General features: G+C 40.3%; 1 protein-coding gene across 1 annotated transcript in view; it reads left to right on the top strand.

The window, feature by feature from the left end:
- Positions 1-2,417: 2,417 nt before the first annotated feature.
- The window catches only part of SAMTOR (S-adenosylmethionine sensor upstream of mTORC1), a 223,074-nt gene continuing 199,418 nt past the window's right edge, over positions 2,418-26,073 (top strand). Inside the window, exon 1 of the mRNA XM_089328524.1 lies at positions 2,418-2,533. The gene's annotated coding sequence lies outside the window, so the exon portion shown is untranslated. The remainder of the gene's footprint in view (positions 2,534-26,073) is intronic.

The raw sequence follows: 26,073 nt of genomic DNA, 5'->3' as shown, positions 1-26,073 counted from the left end.
TTCTAACTCTACTGTTTGAGGTAAGTCATGAGCATGTCCCGAATTGCACATCTCTTCCCTCTCTTATTCCCACTCTTATATTTAACAGCGATCACTTTTCAGTTGTTTCAGCACTTAAGAAGAATTGTGTATTGATTACAGTATTCAACCAAAAGTATTAAGTAGAACAAACAAAAAAATACTAAGAGGGATAACATATTAAGCTGCTCATCAACAGTCAGGGTGAGGGCTGATCAAGTCACCGTTGCAGAGTGATATTTCTAAAAGTACAAATGTGATCCATCACTTACCTACCAGAAGCCATTTCCTGGGGGCAAATTTCAAACTGTTTAACGCAATTGTTATGATGGTGATCTGGTCCTTGAAGACATCTCAGTGTCCTTACAGTTTTCCCTCTACTCTCCACACACGTTAAACACATTCCAAGTATACTAATATGCCATACCTTATGAACTAATGCACTCTGTCCAACTCTAATTTTTGGAAGATTTTAATTTCTAGAAAACTTGAAAATAGGGTACAAGTGTGACATAGCTCAAAGATAAGCAGCTGAAAGAGCTTGTTCCCAAGCCAAAGGCAACTCCAGCTGCCAGAACAAGGATAATAGGCCAAGGCTAAGTCAGTAACACAGGTGGGGTAACTCACCCTGAATCCCTTTGCCACCAGTCATCACTTCGTAAATTCTCCTGGATCATAAATACAATTGTCTCCAGACCAGGAAAGTACATTTAGAGAAGTATGAAATACCTCAGAAGCTAGCAACTAACGGTAGAAGGAAGATTCATGGAAAGAGTCATTTATGCACGAACTGTGATTCCTATAAGATTTCCTTTTCATGGTTGTCTTCTCTACCAATTAAATTGTGAACTGCTGGGGCAGTTATTGTGGTGCATCTGGTAAAGCCACCACTTGAGACACCTGTATCCCATATCAAAGGGCTGAATTTGAGTTCGAGTTCCACTTCCTATTGCAACTTTCTGCTAATGTGAACCCTAGGAAGCATCAGATGGAAAGCATTTTTGCCTCTCCTTCTCCCTCTGTAACCCTGACTTTCAAATGAATAAATAAATCTTTAAAAAAGAACACAAAAGCGTGTTGAAGAACTATTTTTCTTTTATACACAGGCCTTGCCTACAGGTTACCAAAAGCAATCAGATTATTTGAACTCAAAAACATCAGCATTAAACTGAACTCCTCATTTTACATTGAATCAAAACTCAAATCAAAATCAAGTGTCTGTTAGAGTAAAGACTAATCAATCCTGGGAGGTCCAGAATGATTATGCTATGATCTTTTTTTTAAAAGATTTATTTATTTGAAAGAATTACACACAGAGAGAAGGAGAGTCAGAAGGAGAGAGAGAGAGAGAAAGAAGAGAGAGAGGTTTTCCATCTGCTGGTTCATTCCCCAATTGGCTGCAACACCCAGGGAGCCAGGAGCTTCTTCTGGGTCTCCCCCACAGGTGCAGAGGCCCAAGGACTTGGGCCATCTTCTACTGCTTTCCCAGGCCATAGCAGAAAGCTGGATTGAAAGTGGAGCACCCGAGACTTGAACCAGCATCCATAAAGGATGCCAGCACTGCAGGTGGCGGCTTTACCCTCCACGCCACAGCACCAGCCCCAATCTGATTGTTCTTTGCAATTTTTCATCTTCTGCTGAGATTCTAATGTATAGTGTGGTTGGGTACACAAGAACAATCTGATATCATCCACACTAATATCAACCTCCATGGAACCAGTTAGACCACACACACACTCTTCTATGAAGCCTGAAATACCTCCTAAGTGTCCTTTATCCTTTTGAAGAATGTGAGCTTTAATGGCTAAATTATTAGGATTTAAACTCAATGAAACAGCCCTGAAGCTATAACCCATTACCTTTCTGACCACATCGCCTATTACTCCCCCACTTGGCCCATTTCACGCCTAAGTCCAACAGGCCAGACGTAATAAGCCTGGCATTGCCTCTTCTCTATCTGGAGCACTCCTCCTTTGAATATCCACTAAGTCTGCCCAGCTCATTTCCTTCACACCACCTTCATGGAGACATCTCCCATGACTACAGAGCGATCTATCCCTGCCCCTTCTTCTGTAGTACTTATCACCTCATTTATTTACTAATTTATTTACTCTTTTTTTTCCATCCAGCCAGAAGTTCTGTGAAGAAAGGAACTTTGTTTTTTTTTCTCTTCACTTGCATTTAACAAATAACCATACAGTAGCAACTATCTACCAAGCACTATTTTATGGAATACAGTTGTGAAGAGACTTTACAATGTTAGGGGGATGGGAGGAAGACAACCAAGTTAGCAAATAGAATAACCTGCTATTTCTCCTGCTAATCAATGCTGTGCAGACTACAGAACAGGTGAAAGTGATAGAGTAACTTGTGGCTGGAGGGCTTATTTAAATTGCTGATCATGGAAGTCTCTTCTCACCGGGTTGTATTGGGAATTACATGAAAGAGGCAGCCGTGAGAGGATCGGGTGGTTGAGCCCTCCAAAAGAAGAAACATAAAAAGCAAAGGACTTAAGGTAGGAAAAGTTTAATACAAAAGGACATTAAGAAGTCTGCCTGTGAACGATAGAGGTGAGGTGGTAGAAGAATAGAAGATCATAGGACCTTGTAGATCATGCTAAAGCTTCCTATGTGTAGAGTAGATTATGGGAATGCAAGAATGGAAGCATGAAGAATGTTTGCTGGGTAGATAGATATATGATGATGACTTGAATAAAGGTAGATTTGGCGAGAAATGGGAAAAAAATGGAGCTAGAGTAAATTAGCAGTAGTGTTGACAGGCTTCATTGGTGGACTGGATACTGCAGTGTGGGAAAGACAGGAATCAAGGATGACCCCTAAATTCTGAGCTGGATGTATCTGGTGAATGGATGGCATTTCCATTGACTGAGCTGCATATTCAGTGCTTTGTACATTTAATGTGATCAATAGTTATTGAACAAACAAATCAATTATTGAGGTTCTAGGAGGAATTTTGTAGGAAAAATGATTCTTATGAAAATACAGTTCAAAATTATTGTTATTAGAGTTATCTGGAGTTGTGCACGCAGCTTTTGATCTCATTTGTGTGATTTGGATGTAATGGCTGTCCTAGTACATTGTTCCTTGGTAGTGTTTCACAGATAGGATTCCCTTAACCTAACAGTCGGTCTGTGCCTGCACAAAGCAGTCTTCGGCTGTGACGAGGATAATGATGCTTGATAACTACCCCAGTGGATCTGGGGCAGCAGGGTTGTGCATGAGCTCTGTTATGAACCAATGGCTTATCAAAATGTGGTAGTTTAGTCACAGCTTGTATAGTGGCAGAGGAAGGACTAGTCATCAGGTGGGTTAGTATTAATACAGAAAAACTCAAGGGTCAGCGCTGTGGTGTAGTGGGCTGGGCCTCTGCCTGCAACACCAGCAGCCCATATGGGTGCCAGTTCATGTCCTGGCTGCTTCTCTTCTAATCCAGCTCTCTGCTTGTGGCCTGGGAAAGTAGTGGAAGATGGCTTAAATGTGTGGGCCCCTGCACCCACATGGGAGATCCAGAAGCTTCTGGCTCCTGGCTTCGGGATGGCCCAGTTCCGGCCATTGTGGCCATTGTGAAACAGTGGAAAGACCTCTCTCTCTCCCTCTGTCTGTAACTCTGCCTCTCAAATAAATAAAATCTTTTAAAAAAGACAAATACAGAAACGAGGCCCGTTGGTAGAGGGTTTGCTTAGACAGCAGGCACACATTCATACTGTAAAGCCAGAGACCCCGCTAGAACATGGACCTCAGCTGAAGATCAATATTAACAATCGTAAATCTGGAAGCCATAAAAACTGGAAAAGCAAAGAGTGAGCAGAAGTTTGAATTTGATTCAGAGAGAATGATTATGCTCCCCAAATCTTTTAAATTCTTTTTCGCAGGGTAATTCAGGGTGTCTAGACATGCCAAGTTTATAGACGGTTGGTCTCTGGAAATTGGAGGTGGGGAATGAGAGCATGAGGCAAGATACAGCAGAGTCCTTTCGCTAAGGGCCTTATAAATCACACCACAGCTGCAGTTACTTCTTTAACTATGTGCAAGGCTACCTTTAGGTCTGATTTGTGGAATAAATTAGTCACAGCTTGCAGAGATTATCCACAGGCTGGGAGAAAGTTCAAATTTGGACCAAGAGCAAAATCCTTATCTCCTGACCCATACTCATTACCTTGCACAAACCTGGAAATTCTAGAAACCTGCTGCCACTCCCACTACCTCAGACAGTGAACAGCAATCAGGAACAGGCTTCCGAGTGCCCAGGATAAAGATCTAGTAAGGCATCTGCAGTAAAGGCTATAGATGGCAGCTGCATGGCCTCCTGGGAAAGCCAGCACGCAATTTCAGCAGGATTATGAGGCTTAATTGATTAGTGCTGCTAAAGTGTGTACCATCTACTTGTAGAGTTTGCAGTCTGAGCTTCATGGAATTGAGTTAATATTCTCCCAAAGGAAGCATTTGCAATTTTCTTAAATGATAGATTTAACCTAATACCCTCAGTGGTTAAAATCTTGACAGTTAAAAATTAAAAGTTAATGGATTTCTAACAAGCTATTCCCAAAATATGCATACATTGTTTTCTTTTCCTTAGATAGTCCCGAGTTGAGGGCGAATTGGATGAAATAGAAGAAATGCAAATCTCTTCTTCAGATTTGGTTTCTGAGATATCAAGTGCCAAAAGAAATTTCCATTTTTTCATTGAAAACAGGAAAATTTCCATTTTCATTGAAAAATATTATCACTTAATGGCTATGTGAACTTGAGCAAGTTAATTTTCCAAGTCTCAATCTCCTCAACTATAAAACATAGATAATAGTTGTTATGGCTTTAAATGAGATAATGCAGGGGTAAAAACTTGTTTGGCAGATAAGTATAAGCCACCCATTTTTATTGCTATTAAACATTTTAAGAATTGGTTTAGAGACTGGAGCTGTGGCATAGCTGGTTAAGCTATGCTGCTGGCAGTGCCAGAATGCCATATGGGTGCATGTTGGAGTCTCAATTATTCCACCTCCAATTCAGGTCCCTACTAATGAGCCTGGGAAAGCAGTGGAAGATGGCCCAAGTGCTTGGACCCCTGCACCCATGTGCAAGACCTAGATGAAGCTCCTGGCTTCAGTCTGGTACATTTCTCCCTCAGCCTCTCCTTCTGTAACTCTGCCTTTCAAATAAATAAATAAATCTTAAAAATAAAAAAGAATTAGTTTATCTTCTAATTAAATTTTGCATGTGGGTATTTAATTATAGAACAAAACCTGAACTCTAAAGCTTCAGCAAAAACAAATGTCTTAGATCATTTTTCAAGTTATTTCCTATTATCTCTCCTTGTGAAATCTGAAACTAATTTTCCTGACAGTAGACACCCTAAAAATGAAGCCCTTATTGTTCTGACAATTCCAATTATTCAGTCTTCTAAAGATGTATATGTTAATAACTGTAATCTAATTTCTCAAAGTTATTAAAGACTGGATTCTTTGGTAAGATATTTTTTGTCTAAATTTATAAAAGGAAAGTGTACATGCTACTGTGTTATTTAATTGATATAAACAATATGTTTAAAATTCTAATCTTATGGGATTGTACAAGGTTATACAAGGGATCTTGAAAAAGTTCATGGAAAATGAATATTATGAAAAAACTATGCATGGATTTCAATTTTTCTGCCTCAAAATAAGTGCTTTTTCAATTCTATTTTTAAAGAACTTTTTGAAGTACACTTCTACTCATATTTAACTCCATTTTTTTAAAAGGTTCATTTATTCATTTGAAAGGGTTACAGAGAGGGAGAGACAGAGAAAGAGGGAGAGAGAGGGAGAGATCTTCCATCCATTGGTTTCTCCCCAGATGGCCACAATGGCCAGATCTGTGCTAGGCCACAACCAGGAGCTTCATGCAGGTAGCAGGGGCCCAAACACTTGGGTCTTCTGCTGCTGCTTTTCTCAGGCCATTAGCAGGGGGCTGGATTGGAAGTAGAGCAGCCAGGATGCAATCCAGCATCCCATATGGCGGCAGCTTTACCCACTACATCACAATGCCAACCATTGCTATGTATAAGGTACTAATGATAACAATAATTAGTCACTAAGAAACAGGAGAAGTACCTCATTGCCTAACTGACTTGTCTTTTTCCAGAAGATAATAGATCTTGAGAGAGAAAGACATTTTAACAAGTCAAAGATCTGTCTTAATATAAATCCATGCAAGTTTTTTCACAATATATATTTTCTGTGAACTTTTTGAAGACTTCTTCTACATGCAGCTAAGAATAGTGAAGACAATTTTTAAATACATAAAAATGGACATTCACAGTTAATTCCTAACCTGTTTTTACCAAGTATGTATTCCTTTTCACAAAACATATGGCTACTTATACTAAATGATTTATTATATAAATGAGCAGAGTTTTATCCGTAAAGAAATAGGTGGTATATCAGAATCAGAATCCAAATGTATTGGTTTGTTTTTTTTTTTTTTTAAATAACAGTAAACTCACTTCTAGTTGACAAATTACCCTTCCTCACTTTCCTAATTCCGGTAGATGATGAGCCTTCAGTGTCAGAGACAAAAGATGGCATGTAACTCAAAGCAATAGAAATAGCCAGAGTATCAGTATCTACAGTTACCTAAGGGCCTCAGTTCCCACGGGATGGTGTTGTAAGAGAAACCTTGAGCTTAGGTGCCTTCCGTTGCACCAGAGCTCCTGGTGTTCCAAATCTATAAGCCACTCTGGTCTTTTCTAGGCTTGGAGACTCTATGTCTACCTTCCAAGTCTTGTCTCTTTATAAACATCCTGGAAAAGATGGTCAAGGACAAAGATCAGCCCATGCTTTGCTTTGCAAGATATACAGAAGTGCAAGAGAGCCATAAAAAATGGTCTCTTTGAAGATACTAAGTAGTGATCACTAGAGTCAGAATTTAGGGGAACACAGAGAATCCTTTCCTGGTGACTTTCTCAGTGCTGAGAAAAAAGAGGCCTTTTACTAAGCACGGTGATAAGAATGTTTAGTTTGGGTGAGTTTCCTTTGTCACTTGTCATCTGACCTGAAGAAAATATCTCTTGTTTCATTTTTTCTTTTTTCTTTTTTTTTTCTCCTTGGTCTCCTCATTTTCTGGGACATGTTATAGTTCAAGTCTTCGTATTCTGAGCCCTGATTTGAAAATCAATTGTCTTTCTTAGAAATAACTTATAAAGACAATCAGATTTCCCAACTATTTCTCTCACTGCCTCCAGACTCCCAAGGCTCTATTAACCTATAATATATCTCCTTTATTGAACACTGTTTCAACAGCATTGAACACTAAAACTGTGTTTGCTAGCTAGAGACCATAGCTACCACTTATAGAATCAACTGTGTGGGGAAAATGTGTTAATGAATGCATTTAACAAATGACTTTCCGGACCATTCTTATTAGATTGCATCTTTTATTTAATAATCAACTTTTAGAATATTATGTGGAAATGTTTGCTTTTAAAACTTGTGAAAATGAGCATTGTTTTCTTTGACAAGAAAATGTTATCCCAAGCCAAAAGTCTGAAGGAAAAAGGAAACTTACTCTTTAACAAAGGATTAAAGTTAGCAGCATATGAGCCAACATATTCTATCAGATTATCATATTCTCTCCCTAAAGAAGCATGGAGGCCAAAAAGCTGAGTGGTAAAAGAAATGTTTTTGCAAGACTCTTGAAAAATGAGGAATTTGTAATTAGCCAGGAGGGAAAAAAACAAAATGAGGAATTGTCTTCCTGTCACTGGAAAATATTGTACCTTTGAGAATCTGAGTATTCCCAGTTCACATTCAGATTTTCTTATGGTGTGGGGCTCTTGCTATGCAATGGGACATTACTATCTGTCATCAGAATGCTCTCTGTGATATTCCACTTCCAAGTTTTCTTTGCTTAATTTCACTCCATTACAAATAACTACAAAATATTTTACTGCCTCTTTTATTATCTGTGTCCCATTTATAACTTACCAAATATTTTTAGCATTTCAGCAATTTTATATCAGTCTTTGTATAATTTTTTTAGAAATTATATCTTTTTGCTGGTTGAATTATACAGTAATGTTTTTCCCATATGGAGATTCAGAACACAAGCTAGCAAAGCCAAGTGTGATCTTTCCAAATTGTAGTGAGACAGCAATCACTATTTATGTGCTCTAACAGATTGCTGACATTTTTTTCGGTTTCTGAAAGTAAGGATTTTTTGTAACCTTGCCACATTTAACTATCCTTGACTTTTGCTGTTTTCATAGGATCTTATATCCTGATGATTTGGAGGGAAAATACCTCTTGGTTCTCTTATAACTGTGGTTCTCCAGCTCTTAATTTCCATCTCTTAATTATCTATCTTATTTGTCATATTTCCAGGGCATATTCTTAGAATTTTATGAAATATTGTTATTTTGCAATATCAACTTAAAAAAGTATGCTAGGAAATCACTTGAGTACTGTATGAAAGCTCATCTGAATTAACACCCAAAACTTAAAAAATCTGAATGCATTAATATCTCTTCAACATAATTGCCTTACGAACTTTACCTTCATTTGATCAATCTTGACATTTTTTTAAAAATTGGGACTGTTGTGGATTGCATTTAGAACCTTCGTCTTTGTTTTTAGATTAACTCAGTCATGGTAAATCTGTTAAGTGTGCACTTCACTTTTTGGATAAAAATAATTGTCATGCATAATTTGAAAAGACTGTTGACCAGACTGAGCGACTCTTTTGGTGGTGGGAGAGATATCTGACAATAAGGAACCAAGGTAGTACTATTATGTCACTAATTGGTTTTGAAAAAAGCTTCAGGAAGAACTTCAGAAAGTTTTGAGCTTTCTCAGACAATTGACTGCCCCCATGCCTCTGGTTACTCCACTGACTCCTAGATCCCTGGTTCAGCAAATGGCAGTGTAGTAGCACACAAGTCTTAGCATGCCATTTTCCTGAACTCTTCTAGGGAGCCATTTTATTCTCAGGGAAATAGGGAGTCATTAGGGAGTTGTGAACAGATGAATGTTATAAGCAGGATCATTATGGATGCCATTTGAAAAAACACTGAAAAGATAAATATAGAGATAAGGAGTCTAAATAGGAAGTTGTTGCACAAACAAAAATAGAACATGAGTTGTAGGCATATGGCTTTTAAATTAAGTCCCCAGTTCAGATACCCACATCCCTTATTGAAGTACATCAGTTTGAGTCCTGGCTTTATTTCCAGTTTCAGCTTCCTACTAGTGCAGACCTTGGGAGGCTGTAGGTGATGGCTGAAGTCCTTGTTTCCCTACCACTCATGTGGGACACCTGAAATGAGTTCCTGATCACTGGCTTTGATCAGCCAAGCCCCAATCATTGGAGTTGGGGAATAAACCAGCTGTGGTGGGGGATCCCTACCTGTCTGATTTTCTATTTGTCTGTCAGATACATAAAATCAATGAAAAACTTTTTAAACATAAAGAATGAGAGTCAGTATTTGTGGCACAAAGTGTTAAGCTGTTACTTGCAATGCAGCATTCCATACCATATTGCTTGTTGGAATTTTGGCTGCCCCACTTCTGATCCAGCTTCCTACTAATGTGTCTTGGAAGGTAACAGAAAATGGCCCAAGTACTTGGGCTGCTGCCACCTATATGGGAATCCTGAGTGAAGTTCCTAGCTCCTGACTGCAACCTGGCCCAGCCCCAGTCATTGTGGCCATTGAGGGGTGAACCAGTGGATGGTTCTTCCTCTCTCTCTTTCTCTCTCTCTCTCCCCCTCCCTCTCTCTCCCCCTCTCCCTCTGTCATTCTGCCTTTCAAATAAATGTCTTTTTTTTTTTTAATTTATTTGAAAGTCAGAGTTACACAGAGAGAGGAGAGGCAGAGAGAGAGAGAGGTCTCCCATCTGATGGTTCACTCCCCAATTGACTGCAATGGCTGGAGCTGAGCCGATCTGAAGCCAGGAGCCAGGAACCTCCTCCGGGCCTCCCATGTGGGTGCAGGGGCCCAGGGACTTGGCCCACCCTCTACTGCTATCCCAGGCCATAGCAGACAGCTGGATCGGAAGAGGAGCAGCTGGGACTAGAACTGGTGCCCACATGGCATGCAGGCACTTCAGGCCAGTGTGTTAACCTGCTGTGCCACAGCCTCAGCCCCCATCAAATAAGTGTCTTTAAAAAAAATAAATAAAAATAAAAAAAATGGAAATAGTAACAGGTGATTGAATTCTAAATATTTTTTGAAGCTACAGCCAATAGGATTTCCCCATCTATCTAGATTGGATTTCAACTAAGGGCCTTTTTGTCCTCCAAGGGGCATTTGAAAAAATGGAAACATTTCTGATTGTCACAACTGGAAACATGCTATAGGTACCTAGTGGGTAGAGACCAGGATTACTGCTAAGGATCCTACATTGCACCAGGCACTCTACCATAACAGGAATGGCCCACACGTTAGTTGTGCCAAGGTTGAGATACAATGATGCACTTTGAGCAAAGTCCTATGTGTTTCCCTACAATACGTTTTAGGAGAAACCATTATGACAATCGTGACACTAAACTGAAACTACTGTTCAAATGTCCACAGAAAAGGACAGACTCTAGCAAAATCCATCCTGACATTGGAATCAAAGCCTAAATTAGAACAGGTCCACATGGAAGGTTTTTTTTTTTTTCTAATAGAGCAAGTCTATTAGAGGTGTATTATCCACCAGTGCATCTAGAGGACAATTAAGTCAGGACTTCTTACATACCCAGCCTCCAGCCTCTGCTCCAGCCCCGGAATAATACATTCCTGAAAATCCCTTCCAATTTTCCATGCTGAGAAGGAGCAACAAATAGTGTGCTGCACCAAGAATTCCTGCTCCTCCCAGTGTTCCTGCCCTATCATGCTGGAGGAGGAAAACTGCTGTCCACCATCGCAGAGAAAACAGTGGTCAGATTGCCATTTTAGGGATTCATCTAACATCTGAGTTTCCTTGCTCCCTGCAGAGACATCAAGCTCTATGTTGTGTGCCAAATGATTGCAACATTGGAGCGTTATTCTGAATATAAGCATCCTCTCCTTTTAGAAATATTTAGTTAGAGAACAGGATTATCAAGGCTCTACACTAAAATTTTATAGATAGGGCTACTAGCCTGGGGCCAATATCAGAGTAATGTGGGTGTGTTTATTGTCAATGACAGCTTAGGAAGGACAAAGACCACAATCCTCTCGCCCTGTTAGAATAGACAAAGTTTACAAGGCCTTCCTTGTTATTCACATATTTATTATTTTATTCCTCAAACTTAATTTTGTAGGAAAGCAAATGTAATGTATTATGACATTATAAAAGGAACTGGCCGCATAAAATTACATTAAAACACTAGCTCTTATCCTATGCATCATTTTCATGTCATTGCCAACTTCTTACCAAAATTGTGGCCAATTATAATCATCTGTGAAGTAAAAGGTGCAGGTGTTCAAGAAGTTCACAGAAGTGAAATTGGAAAGCACTCAAGCCATTGATAAATAAAGATCTGATGACAAAGGAAATCCTTCAAAAGAGGCTTTGAAGAAGCCCCTGAATATTTTACAGTGATAACTCTTTTTATGAGCATGCTGCAAAGTCAAGTGAGAAGTAAAAAAAATGCCCATTTGTGCCATCCTATAATTTTGTTGGAAAAATTAACCCCTCAAAAAGCCTTTGATTTATTTTCTGTGCATCCTAAGAATTAGCACAATCATATGCAAACTCTAACCCAGATGTTGGTAATTAGGAAATAAAATAAGCTTCCTTTTATAATTTATAGACCAACCTTGCTTTTTTTCTGCAACATAAAAATTCAGGAATTTCCCACCAACCCCTTTAATGCCTATAATTCCCATCACTCACATGACAAATTTGTCCTTTCTTAAAAGTACCATGGGCTTCTGTCCATTAACTTGGATGCGACATGTGTCCTCCACTCCAAGCCTGGGACAAGTTCCCTTTTGGCTTGGTAGTTAAACACTGGCAGGATCACTCGCTAAACTCCAGTGGACACCTAGCCCAAGCTCATAGTACTTCAAACAGATCATGAATCCATGGAAATATTCTATTAGGTTAGGTCAGGACCAAGGCTTGTTTGAGAAACTTGCTGCTGAGATGAGTGGATGGTCCTCTCTGAAGACCAGAGGGCCTTTCCTCAGAGGAGCCACCAAAATGGCAAAACAATTTGAGACTCAATGATGTTGCCACTGACAATGACCAAGCTTTAGATGATTTAACTGGGTCTACAAGTGGATGGTTATGTCATTTTCAGAGTCCACACACTCTTCTTTTGGACTTCTTAAGAAAGGATTTGTTTATTTGAAAGGCAAAGTTAGAGAGAGAGAGAGAGAGAGAGAGAGAGAGAGAGATCTTCCATCTGCTGCTTCTCTCCCCAGATGGCCGTAATACTCAGGGTTGGTCCAGACCAAAGCCAGGAGCTTGGAACTCTATCCAGGTCTCCAACATTGGTCTCAGGTCTCAAGTACATAGGCCATCTTCTGCTTTCCCAGGCATATCAGGATTGAAGGATCAGAATTGAAGAAGCCAGTACTGAAACCAGTGCCAGTCCCCCCTTTTTTGAACTTTATAAATTGTCCTGACTCCAGAATGGCTTCTTCCCAGCTCCCTGACCTGCCCATTAATACAGACCTGGTACCTCTGAATCTCTACTGACGAGGAATGCAGGCTTAGTAGGATTAAGGGTCACTCAAGGTCACAAACCTGACACAGAACGGAGCTGATAAGTGAGGTATAGCAGCTTGATTCCAGGGTTTACCTGTGCCACCACTCTGCAATATTGACTGCATCAGCAGAACAATATCAGGAGAAAACAGCAAAGACATCTAGTGCTCTAGTGTGACACCAAGAGCAATTTAGTAATAATGACACTTTTGTGATGAAACTTGGATTATATCAAGAGCAAATGCCTGGCCGGCGCCGCAGCTCATTAGGCTAATCCTCCACCTTGCGGTGCCGGCACACCGGGTTCTTGGGGCGCCGGATTCTGTCCCGGTTGCCCTCTTCCAGGACAGCTCTCTGCTGTGGCCAGGAGTGCAGTGGAGGATGGCCCAAGTCCTTGGGCCCTGCACCCCATGGGAGACCAGGAAAAGCACCTGGCTCCTGCCTTCGGATCAGAGCGATGCGCCGGCCGCAGCGTGCCGGCCGTGGCGGCCATTGGAGGGTGAACCAACATCAAAAAGGAAAACCTTTCTCTCTGTCTCTCTCTCTCACTGTCCACTCTGCCTGTCAAAAAAAAAAAAAAAAAAAGGCAAATGCCTGCAACTCCTACACGTGAGGATGTACTCACCCACAGAGAAACTAACAAATTTAAAGCTCTGGAAATTTTTCCCAAAACAAAGTTCACTAGAAATAGTATATAAGGGAAAGATGTTGTATAAATCTAAATCTAAAGCAAAATTGGGGCCGGTACTATGTCATGGTTCATAAAGCCTCTGCCTGTGATGCCAGCACCCCATATGGGTACAGGTTCAAGCCCTGGTTGCTCCACTTACAATCCAGCTCCCTGCTAATATTCCTGGGAAAGCAACAGTGGATGGCCCAAGTGCTTAGGCTCCTGCATCCTTGTGGGAGACCTAGAAGAAGCTCTTGACTTCAGACTGGCCCAGGGCTGGCCATTGAGGCCAGTTTGGGAGATAGAAGTCCTCTCTCTGTCTCTCCCTCTCTCTCTCTCTCTCTCCTTGTAACTCTCCTTTCCAAATAAATAAAACAAATATTTATTCATTAAAAATAACTAAAACCAATAAGACCTAATCTACTAATCCTAACTCTGACATTAACTAGCAAGACTTAGAGGGGTCATGAAACCTCTGTACCTCTGTATGTACTGTATTAAGCATACAAAAACATATGTAGAAAATGTCTGACTTCTCTTTCTCAATGACATCATTAGTGCACATTAGTGAGTTTCAGTTGTCATTATTCTTTAAGACTACCAGTAAAAAGACAGCACTTGAATCCAGCATGACCCATTTTTGCATTTTTCTAGCCATACCTTATACTTCTCCACTCATTTGTATCAAGGTCTAACTTTCTTCTTTGATCACTTGTAGTGTGTGCACATCCAGCCACATAAAGAAATGTACCCATCATCACTCACTTACCGTTAAGTTGATTTTATAATTAAACAACTGTAAAGAGTCTATCAAGGAGCCAACCCATAAACAACTAGATTTTTAGAAGATCAGATACAATAACCATTGTATTATAGCAAAGGCAAATCAATTATTTTGTTCTCTTCCATAATTTTAAATGTAAAAATAACCATAATTCTTTCCCTCTCTTACTTTTCCTTTTTAAAGATCTATTTATTTATTTATTTGAAAGGCAGAGCCACAAGACAAGCAGAGGCAGACAGAAAGAGAGGTCTTCCATATGCTAGTTCACTCCCCAAATGGCCACAATGGCCAAAGCTGGGGGGATCTGAAGCCAGGGGCTTCTTCCAGTCTCCCACGTGGGTACAGGGACCCAAGGACTTGGGCCATTTTCCACTGCTTTCCCAGGCCATAGAAGAGAGCTGGATCAGAAGTGGAGCAGCTGGGACTAGAACCGGCACCTATTTGGGATGCTGGGCACCGCAGGTGGCAGTTCCACCCTCTACACCACAGCACCGGTCCCTCCCTCTCTTACTTTTGCTCTGGCATTTGTATGGCCTCATCCTGATAACATCTTCTGGATTTGGGGTACATCATTTTAAGTGTTTTTTTTTCAGTAGATATTTTTATTCATGTTTCATTTTCCCTACCCCGTATTTTTGTGATGGTACACTAAATAATATTTAATTTGCAAAATGGTTTCATCTAGTCCTATTTCTTCATCTGTGTGTATGTGGGGGGGGGGATTAGTCCATTCCTTTGAAGTCCCCTTAGCCTCAATTGACAGCCTACAGTTTCAATATTTTTATTACATTAAAGCAAAAAAGGCTTCAAAAGTTAACATTTTTAATAAACATTTATTTATTTGAAAGAGTTACAGAGAGAGGTACAGACAGACAGAGAGAGGTCTTCCATCCATTGACTCACTCCCCAGATGGCCGCAATGGCCGGAGTTGCTCCGATCTGAAGTCAGGAGCCAGGAGCTTCTCCCTGGGTCTCCCACGTGGGTGCAGAGGTCCAAGGACTTGGGCCATCTTCCACTGCTATCCCAGACCATAGCAGAAAGCTGGATTGGAAGAGGAGCAGCCGGGACTACAACCAGTGCCCATATGGGATGCTGGCACTTCAGGCCACAGCTTTAACCCGTTGCACCACAACGCTGTCCCCAAAAAAGTTAACTTTTCTAAGATTTAGTCTCTTCTTTTGCAGTTACAAAAGTTCTAGTTCAAGAGTGGGTCTCAAAGTGTGGTCCCAGGACCAGTAATATCATTTTTCTCTGAGAACATTTTAGAACTTTAAATGTTTGTTCCCTCTCCCCATACTTACTGAATCAGAAAACACAGGTGCAGAGCCCAGCAACCTGTGTTGGAGCAAGCCCTCTATGGGACTCCAATGTATGCCAAGGATTGAAAGCTTTTTCATCATAGTGATCTTCTTTAATATCCTTGGAGCTTCAATGATGTTTTTCGAATTTGTATCACTCATGGGTGTCCAATACTGTGACCAGCACACAACAGGTACATCTTAATAAGCCTTGGATGGAGTAAATCCATTGATCAATCATTTCCAGAATTAGCTTGCTATTGTTTTCTCCTGATCTCTGTCTTCTTCACATTTGTCTTGCATAAGATTGGGATGGCACTGTGAAAATTTATTAGATATGAACAGGCATGACTTGCACAAAGCTCTGTCTGTTTTCTCAACGCAACACTCTCACAGTGCCCAGGGTTACTTTTAGGTTCTCCATAATCAGTGGTTCTTCTCAATGCTTAAAAAGTAACTTGCATACCAAATGGGAGCAGCACAAAGAAACTGCAGGTTATTGAACACTGCAGAGCAATGCATTACTCTTATATCATTGCATCATCCTATTTCCCTCAGTAAAGCAAAAGAGGAAGTCTATCATCAGATAAACACCGAGCTTAAACACAGTTCTGCCACACTGTGCCCAAAATATAAAGCCAGGAAGATTAACCATGATATTTAAAACCGTAGGTATAAACTGTGCTGTAGAAGTAGCATTTGCCTGACCTGAGAATTATGTAAGACACATAGTTTTATTTCCTTCAGAGAGAAGAGTATCTTTATGAAGCCATGAAAAATGCTGTATGCGTTTTTGTATTTCATGAAATATTTATGGATAATGACAGGTTCATTGAAATTATGTAATCAGCCATTTCTAAATTGGTGCTGTTATAATTAATGTTTATTTGAAAATCCTCAGAGAGGAACAGAAGATACAACTCCAGTTTTGTAATGATCTCAGGTTATTCTCCTGGCTGCTCTTCCAAAAACCTGGGCTACCACCAATGTAAATCAGATGATGCTAATGTGTGCATATTAATGAAGGTCAAGCTTTACTGTTCCCAGAGCTAATTTTTTAAGAGCACTAATTTCCTCCTTCGGACTCTGTTATTACCAACAGATTCGTATTCTTGTAGATCTAAATACTAAGGAATAGAAACCTCCCCCGGCATACTTCTAATGCCTCATCTCTTTATTTTAAGATCCTCTTGATTGCTGTTTCTAATAGTTTTGTCTGATGTATTGTGAAAAGTCTGCTCTAGTAGAAACAGCCCTGAATTTAGATTCTGAAAACCTGGATTTCAAATTTGCTACCATTTAAAGCAATCACTTTTGATGAATGCAAAAACAAGGCAAAGTAGCTTTTTCTCAAGGCCTCAAAGGCAGCCACTGTTGCATTCCTGCCATTTTCTGGAAAAAATCAGCAGAAAGCCAGTTGCAAATCATGAGTTTTTATTTGTTTTCCCTTTTTTGTCCTTGTCCTTCTGGCTATCAAGAGAAAAACTGAGGTAATAATAAGTTGAGCTATTTCTGTTTCCTTCACAGTTTAGCTAAATCGTAACAAAGGTCAAGTTTCCTTCCCTTTGTCTCCTACCCTATGCTTACTGGGTTGGCACCCAATTTCAGAGTGGATTTTGAGCCCCTGAGCCAGCCCTCTCCTTATTGCTCGAGACTCTGAATTCAGATACTCCCAGTTGTGAAGCATCTAATCTCCATTCCCCATCCCTCTTCTCCAGTAATAAAAGCCTTTTCTATCCCCAACCTCTCAGATTGGTGACAAATTAGCTAAACTGCTATACTGATTTATGTAAGGTTTTGATGTTGATTGTGGCATGTCCCCAGAATCATTTCCATGTTAGAAATGCATTCAATGTCTAAACACTAAGTATTCATAGAATTAAGGTGAGAATCCCAGGTACTGTATTCTAGCTGCCAGATTAAGGAACCAGGCAATCATTTTAGTGCCTTTTATATCATGCCAAGTAATCAGCTACCTGTTCTACTATTCAGAGAGATACCTTAGCTCTTTAAACTTTGCTCATGCTGTTGTTCACTCAATAACTTCTGATGATATGCATGGATTTCTATTTTTTTGCATCAAAGTAAAATTATCTTTTAATTCCATTTTTTTCCTGTGACATTTTTGAAACATCCTTGTACCAAGTCCATGCAATGCACAGATATTGACCCAATGCTCTGAGCACTCCCTGAGCATCCCTACTTGCAGCCTGTCTGCGCCTTTAAGAAAATACCCATAAAAACACAGAAGAAAGAAACTCAGTGCAACACCAACAATCAAGACACAAAGCAGCCTAACTACAGAATGTGAGAAAGATTAATGGAAACTCTAAACAGGGAGACCCGTCTCCAGAAAAAGCACATAGCATTTCCCACCTTCAATCTGTTAAAAAGATGTTCTGTGAGAAGAAGGGAAGTAATAAATAGTGGGTGAGTGTGGGTCCTAACCTAGAGTACAGTAAAGTACAATAAAGAAAATTCTATGACTTCCGATAGACATGTTTTTTCCCATTCAGTCAGGGTTGCCTTTGCCTCCAAGTTGGCTATGTTCTTTAGGTGTATACCATGTCCATGCGTTTCTGTCTGTAGTTGAACAGACTTTCACTTCTTCATTTTAGCATTTTACTACTAATTTAACCCTGTAAAATATAATGATAGTTGACATATTTTGCCAAATTTTCATAGATAATTGCTGCATTTATGCAATTTCCTTTTTAGATAACAGAATTTCACAACTGTAATGTTTTTTTAAAATGTATGTTGCTTTTTAAAATCTTGCTTTCTCTTTTGTTTAAAGATTTATTTATTTATTTGAAAGTCAGAGTTAAACAGAGAGAGAAGAGGAGGCAGAGAAAGAGAAGTCTTCCATCCATTGGTTCACTCCCCAGCTAACAATGGCCAAAGCTGCGCTGATCTGAAGCCAGGAACCAAGAGCTTTTTCTGGGTCTCTCACACAGGTGCTGGGGCACAAGGACTTGGGCCATCCTCCACTGCCCTCTCAGGCCATAGCAGAGAGATGGATCAGAAGTGGAGCAGCCAGGACTTGAACCGGTGCCCACAGGGGATGCCAGCACTGGAGGCAGCGGCCTTACCCACTATGCCACAGCACCAGCCCCACAACTGACATAAATTGAGTGTAATTTATACTAACACTTCCAGAAATTACACTGCTGTTTTTCCAATATAACCATTAAATATGCTATTCCTGATTTCTTCCAATCCGAGATTTTTAATTTTTTTTTTAAATTTTGAGGAATACAACTTTATGCATTTAATATATACAGATTTGGGAACATAATGATTCTTCATCTCCACCTCCCTCCTACTCATACTTCTGCCTTTCTACCTCCTCCCTCTACCTTTTCCACTCATATTTTACCGAGATCAATTTTCAATTAACTTTTATACTCATAAATATTAACCTCACACTAAATAGATATTTCACTGACTAGTATGAAAAAAAAGAAATAAAAAAAACAAAAATAAACAAGCAAGAAAAACATTGTTTCTAGACAGTCAAGGTAAGGGCTGTTCAAAATCATCATATCTGAGTCAGTTTCACTCCTATAGATTACATTTTAAGTACTGAATTAGTTACTGAAGATCAGAGAGACCATATGTCTTTTTGTGACTGGCTTATTTTCACTAAGGATAATGCTTTCCAGTTGCATCCATTTTGTTACAAATAACAGATTTCATTTTTTAACTCTGTGTAGTATTCCATAGTGTATATATATCATAATTTCTTTATCCAGTCTTAAATTGATGGATACCTGGGTTGATTCTATATCTTAGCAATTATAAATTGAGCTAAAATGAACATAGGGGTAGAGATCACACTTTCATATGCTGATTTCATTTCCTTTGTATAAATTCCTAAGAATGGGATGACTGGGTCATATGGTAGGTCTGTATTCAGCTTTCTGAGATATCTCCATACTGTCATCTCAATGGCTGTACGAGTTTACATTCCTACCAACAATGGACTAAGGTACCTTTCCTCCCACATCCTAGCCAGCATTTGTTGTCTGATTTATGTATGAAAGCCATTCTAACGGGGTTGAGGTGAAACCTCATTCTGGTTTTGATTTGCATTTGTCTGATGGCTAGGGATCCTGAGCATTTCTTTTTCGTGTATATTGGCCATTTGAATTTCCTCTTTTGAAAAAAGTCTGCTGAGGTCCTTTGCCCATTTCTTGACTAGGTTGTTTGTGTTGTAGTTGTTTAATTCCTTGATATCTTTATTGATTCTGCAAGTTAATCCTTTGTCAGTTGTAGAGTTGGCAAATATTTTCTCCATCCTGTCAGTTGCCTCTTTGCTGAGTGCTTCTTCTGCAGTACAGAACCTTCTCAGTTTGATGTAATCCCACTTGTTAATTTTGGCTTTGATTGCATGTGCTTCTGGAATCTTTTCAAAGAGTGTTTCCCTATGCCAATGTTTTATAGTGTTTTCCCAATGTTCTCTAATATTTTGAAGTTATCACATCATAGATTTAGGTCTCTGATCCATTTTGAGTGGATTTTTGTGTAAGGAGTAAGGTAGGGGTCTTGTTTCATACTTCTGTGTGCAGATATCCAGTTTTCTCAGCACCATTTGTTGAAGAGACTGTCTTGGCTCCAGGGGTTGATCTTTGCTCCTTTAACAAAGATAAGTTGGTTATAGGTTTGTGGATTGATTTCTGGAGTTTCTTCTGCTCCATTGTTCTATATGTCTGTTTTTGTTCCAGTACCAGTCTGTTTTGATTATAACTGCCTTATAGTATGTCTTGAGGTCTGGTATTATGATGCTTCCAGCTTTGTTTTTATTAAGATTGCTTTATTTATTCAGGGTTTCTTGTGTTTCCATATGAATTTGATCACCATTTTGTCTGGATCTGAGAAGAATGTTGTTGGTATTTTGATTGGGATTGCATTGAGTCTCAAACTGCTTTCAGTAGTATGGACATTTTGAAGATGTTGATTCTTCCAATCCATGAACATGGACTTTTCCACTTTTTAATGTCTTCTATTTTTTTCTTTAATGTTTTGTAATTTTTATTATAGAGATATTTGACATTCTTGGTTAAATTTTTTCCAGGTATTTAAAAATGTTTATAGCTATTGTTCAGTGCCGCGGCTCAATAAGCTAATCCTCTGCCTGCGGCACCGGCACACCGGGTTCTAGTCCCGGTCAGGGTGCTGGATTCGGTCCCAGTTGCCCCTCTTCCAGGCCAGCCCTCTGCTATGGCCCGGGAGTGCAGTGGAGGATGGCCCAAGTGCTTAGGCCCTGCACCCTATGGGAGACCAGGAGAAGCACCTGGTTCCTGCCGTCGGATCAGCGCGATGCGCCAGCCGCAGTGGGCTGGCCGCAGCGGCCATTAGAGGGTGAACCAACAGTAAAGGGAGACCTTTCTCTCTGTCTCTCTCTCTCACACTGTCCACTCTGCCTGTCAAAAGGAAAAAAAAATGTTTATAGCTATTGTGAATGGGATTGACCTTAGAAGTTCTTTCTCAGCTATGGTATTGTCTGTTTATACTAAGGCTAGTTATTTTTATGTGTTGATTTTATATTCTGCTCTTTTACCAAACTCTTTGAGTTCCAACAGTCTTTTTTCCCAAGGCAACCTTTTATTTAATGAATACAAACTTCATACTTTATTACTTCATGCAATTCATAAGTACAACTTTAGGAATATGGTGATTGTTCCCACCATACCAGACCTCCACCATGCCCTCCTATCTGCTTGTCCTCCCTCTTCCATTCCTAATCCCATTCTCCACTGAGATCCATTTTCAATTAACTTTATACATAGAAGATCAACTCTATACTAAGTAAAGAGTTCAACAATTTGCACAAAAAAACCCACAACTGTTCAACAGTCAAGATAAGGGTTGTTCAATGTCATTGCCTCTTCAAGTTAATTTCACTTTTTTTTAGAAACTTAATTAACTTTAAAGAATCACCGAAGAATGACACATCTTTTGTGAGCATTTAAACATAACTATAATACAACTCTTAGAGGACAGAAGTCCTGCATGGGAAGCTAGTGCATAGTGACCCTGTTGTTAATTTAACAATTAAAACTCTTATGTATGAGGTCAGTTATCACCTGAGGCTCTTGCCAGGAGCTGCCTCGGCTGTGGAAGCCTTTTGAATCCACAAAATCCTTCAGTATTTAGACAAGGCCATGAGCAAAGTGGGAGTTCTCTCCTCCCTTCAGAGAAAAGTACCTCCTTCTTTGATGGCCACTTCTTTCTGCTGGGGTATCACCCACCAAGTTCTTCATATAGGACATTTTTTTTTTGCAAAAGTTCCTGGCTTTCCATGCCTGAAATGCTCTCATGGACTTTTCAGCCAGACCAGAATGTCTTTAAGGGCTGATTCTGCAGTCAGGAGTGCTACATAAAGTGTTTGTCATTTTTGTGTCTTTTGAGTGGACTGCTTCTGATGTTGGAGCATTCATTCCTTTTTAATTCTACCTATTATTATTATTACCAGAAGCTTAGACACCACTATGAGACTACTGGAACTCATAGAAGATTTTGGCAAAGTAGTAGGATATAAAATCATTACACAAGCAGCTTTTGTATACACAGACAGTGGTAGAGATGAGCAGAGCATCTACAAAAAAGGAACAATCTTTCATGTTCATGGCTTAGAAGAATCAATATCATCAAAATGTCCATATTTCTGAAAGCAATTTACAGATTCAACACAATACCAATCAAAATATCAAGGGTATTCATCTCAGATATAGAAAAAAATGATGCTGAAATTCATATGGAAACACAGGAGCCCCCCGAATAGCTAAAGCAATCTTATACAACAAAAACAAAGCTGGAGGCATTATAATACCAGATTTCAAGATATAATAAGGGACAGTTATAATCAAAACATCATGGTACTGGTACAAAAACAGATGACTAAACCAATGGAACAGAATAGAATTGCATAAATAAATCCAAGCATCTATAACTAATTTCTATTTTACAAAGGAGCTAAAACCAAACCATGGAGCAAGTACAGTCTCTTCAACTAATGGTTCTGGGAAAACTGAAACTCCACATAATTATGAAGCAAGACCCCTACCTTATACCTCTAACAAAATCCACTCAAAATGGATTTAAGATTTAAATCTGGGCTGGCGCCGCGGCTCACTAGGCTAATCCTCCGCCTAGCGGTGCCGGCACACCGGGTTCTAGTCCCGGTCGGGGCGCCGGATTCTGTCCCAGTTGTCCCTCTTCCAGGCCAGCTCTCTGCTGTGGCCCGGGAGTGCAGTGGAGGATGGCCCAAGTGCTTGGGCCCTGCACCCCATGGGAGACCAGGAAAAGCACCTGGCTCCTGGCTCCTGCCATCGGATCAGCGCGGTGCAACGGCCGCAGCGCGCCGGCCGCGACAGCCATTGGAGTGTGAACCAACTGCAAAGGAAGACCTTTCTCTCTGTCTCTCTCTCTCTCTCACTGTCCACTCTGCCTGTCAAAAAAAAAAAGATTTAAATCTATAATCTGATACCATCAAATTATTAGATATCATGAGGGAAACCCTGCAAGACATTCACACAGGGCAACAGTTCTTGGAAAAGACCTCAGAGGTACAAGAAATCAAAGCCAAAATTCCCAAATGGGATTACATCAAATTGAGAAGCTTCAGTACTACAAAAAATGCAGTCAGTGAAGAGGGAACTGACAGAATGGGAGAAATTATTTGCAAACGATGCAACTGATAAAGGATTAATAAGCAGAAAATATAGAGATCAAGAAACTCCGTAACAGCAAAACAAACAACCCATTTAATAAATGGGCAAAGGACTTAGACATTTTTCAAAAGAGGAAATCCAAATGGTCAACAGACACATGAAAAAAATGCTCAGAATCACTAACCATCAGGGAAATGCAAATCAAAACCACAATGAGGTTTCACCTCACCCATTAGAAAGGCTTTCATACAGAAATCAACAAACAATAATCGCTGGTGAGGATGAGGGGAAAAAGGTACCCTAATTCATTGTTGAGTGGGATACAAACTGGTAAAGCCACTATGGAGTCATTATGAAGCTATCTCTGAAGTCTGAATATAGACCTACCATATGACTCAGCCATCCCACTCCTGGGAATATACCCAAAAGAAATGACATCAACAAATAAAAGAGTTAACTGTACCCCCAGGTTTATTGCAGTTCAATTCACAATAGCTAAGACAAATGAGTCAACCTAAATGCCAGTCAACTGTAGAGTGGATAAAGAAATTATGGGATATGGATACTACAAAGCAGCAAAAAAAATGAAATCTGGTCATTTGCAACAACATAGATGAATCTGGAAAACATCATACTTATTAAACAAGCCAGTCCCAATGGGACAAATACCATATGCTCTTCTTGACCCATAATAATTAATAGAGTACCTAAGAGGCAATCTGTAAGAGTGAAATTGACATTTTGAGAAGCAATGTCTTTAACAACCCTTGTCTTGACTGTTGAACAGATTTTTTCCATACTATTTTTTTTTTTTTGACAGGCAGAGTGGACAGTGAGAGAGAGAGAGACAGAGATAAAGGTCTTCCTTTGCCGTTGGTTCACCCTCCAATGGCTGCTGCGGCCGGCGCGCTGTGGCCGGCACACCGTGCTGATCCGATGGCAGGAGCCAGGTGCTTCTCCTGGTTGCCCATGGGGTGCAGGGCCCAAGCACTTGGGCCATCCTCCACTGTACTCCCTGGCCACAGCAGAGAGCTGGCCTGGAAGAGGGACAACCAGGACAGAATCCGGCGCCCCGATCGGGACTAGAACCCGGTGTGCCGGCGCCGCAAGGCAGAGGATTAGCCTAGTGAGCCACGGCGCCGGCCTCCATACTATTTCTTGTACACTTCACTTAACATTTTGATTTCTCTTTAAGATAACAAATTTTGTGGGAGAAATTTTCTTTCACGTCATGAATGGATTTCATCAGTTCATGCATTTGCTTTGGATTACTTCTAAGTATTCCTATGATCAACTTTTTGAAACTCATTTCTTATATTTCTTCAATTTCTTCATCTTCACAATCTAGTATTGAAGTGTTGTATTCTTTGGGGGGCATAATGTTGTGCTTCTTATTCTTTCTTGACTTGGTGTGTTTATTAGCATTTGTGGAAATACTCATTAGTTTCTTCTTTTTTTTTTTTTGCTGTTGTGGCTTTTAATTTTGGACTATTCCTCTGTGGATTAGTGGATTGTCTACTTTTACAATGAATACCTAGAGGCATGTGGTAGTTGTGGCCCCAGAGCTCTATTCAGTGCTCCAGGGTGAAGAGAGTTTCAATGGTGACACCCAGTTTGGGCGTGGTAAATCTCCCCCCAACACACACTTCTTTTTAATCAGAGGAGACGGGAGGTTTGTTCTGCTCTGTTTGCATAGACTCAGCTCACCTCCTCTGCTCAAAGGAGACCAATGCCTGGGTGCTAGCCCCCGTGGGTATAATATTTATCTGTGATGCCACAAGGACCACACAAAGGGCCTGTGCAGTCCTCAGTGTAATACAGAATCTCCAGCAATGTTCCTCACCACAGAATCAGGGAGACCTGATTGCATGGAGCCTCCCACAGTGACTGCCCAAAGTTCCCACCACACTCTGAGCCCTCCCATGCAGCCTCAGTGTTTTTCACAGTCCTGGCACACAAGCCTCCCACAGTCATGAGCACTCAGCCTGCTATCAGTTCTCTCTACCAGACTCAGGAGTCTCCACTCGGCTAGCTGCCAGGTGCAGATGCGAGCTGGCACAGCTGTTACATAGGTTGAATATGGTGCCTGCTCTCTACCAGCTTGTTACAGAATGCCATTGCAGGGTGATCAGAGAGAGAGAAATGTGCCCCCCTTTTTTTCCTCCCTTATTTTGGCAGGTACACGATCCCCCACAGAACTCCAAGCTGGATTCCTTCCAAGCTCTTCCTACAGCTTTATTGCCAGTGCCTTAGGCTGCTGTAGTCCGGTCTCACCTCACTCTCCAAAGCTGGTATGCAGGCTTTTCGCTGCTAGGGTCCTGAGTTTTGGATGTCCACACCCTCTGCATAGGTCCACTCTGCTCCTCTAATTTGCATGGAGTTTCCTCTGCTGTTTTTTTCCCTACCTTTTCCATAAGACTGCACTCTGTCCTCTTTTTTTAAACTATCTTCTCCTAGACTAGGGGAGTAAGCTCTGTCCCAACTCCACCATCTTAATCCAATCCTCCCAGCAGTCTCTTAGTGGGAATCTTTTAGGTTCCCTATATATAGAATCATGTCATCAGGAAATAGGGAAAGTTTGACTTCCTCCTTCCTTATTTTAATCCCTTTGATTTCTTTTTCTTGCCTAATGGCTCTGGCTAAAATTTCCAGGACTATATTAAACAGCAATGGAGAGAGTGGGTATCTTTGTCTGGCTCCAGATTTTAATGGGAATGCCTCCAATTTTCCCCCATTCACTAGGATGCTGGCTGTGGGTTTATTATAAATTGCCTTGATTATGTTGAGGAATGTTGCTTCTACACCCAATTTGCTTAAGGTTTTCATCATACAAGGGTGTTAAATTTTGTCAAATTCTTTCTCTGCATCTATAGAGATTATCGTATGGGTTTTTTTGGTCTTCAATTTGTTAATGTGGCTTATCATATTTATTAGTTTTTGGATGTTAAACCATCCC

The sequence above is a fragment of the Oryctolagus cuniculus genome, chromosome 3, assembly GCF_051225735.1.
Source record: "Oryctolagus cuniculus isolate XC-2025 breed Fujian yellow rabbit chromosome 3, ASM5122573v1, whole genome shotgun sequence".
NCBI lineage: Eukaryota > Metazoa > Chordata > Mammalia > Lagomorpha > Leporidae > Oryctolagus > Oryctolagus cuniculus.
The sequence above is the reverse complement of the archived record's forward strand: the minus strand, read 5'-3'. Positions and strand labels throughout refer to the sequence as shown.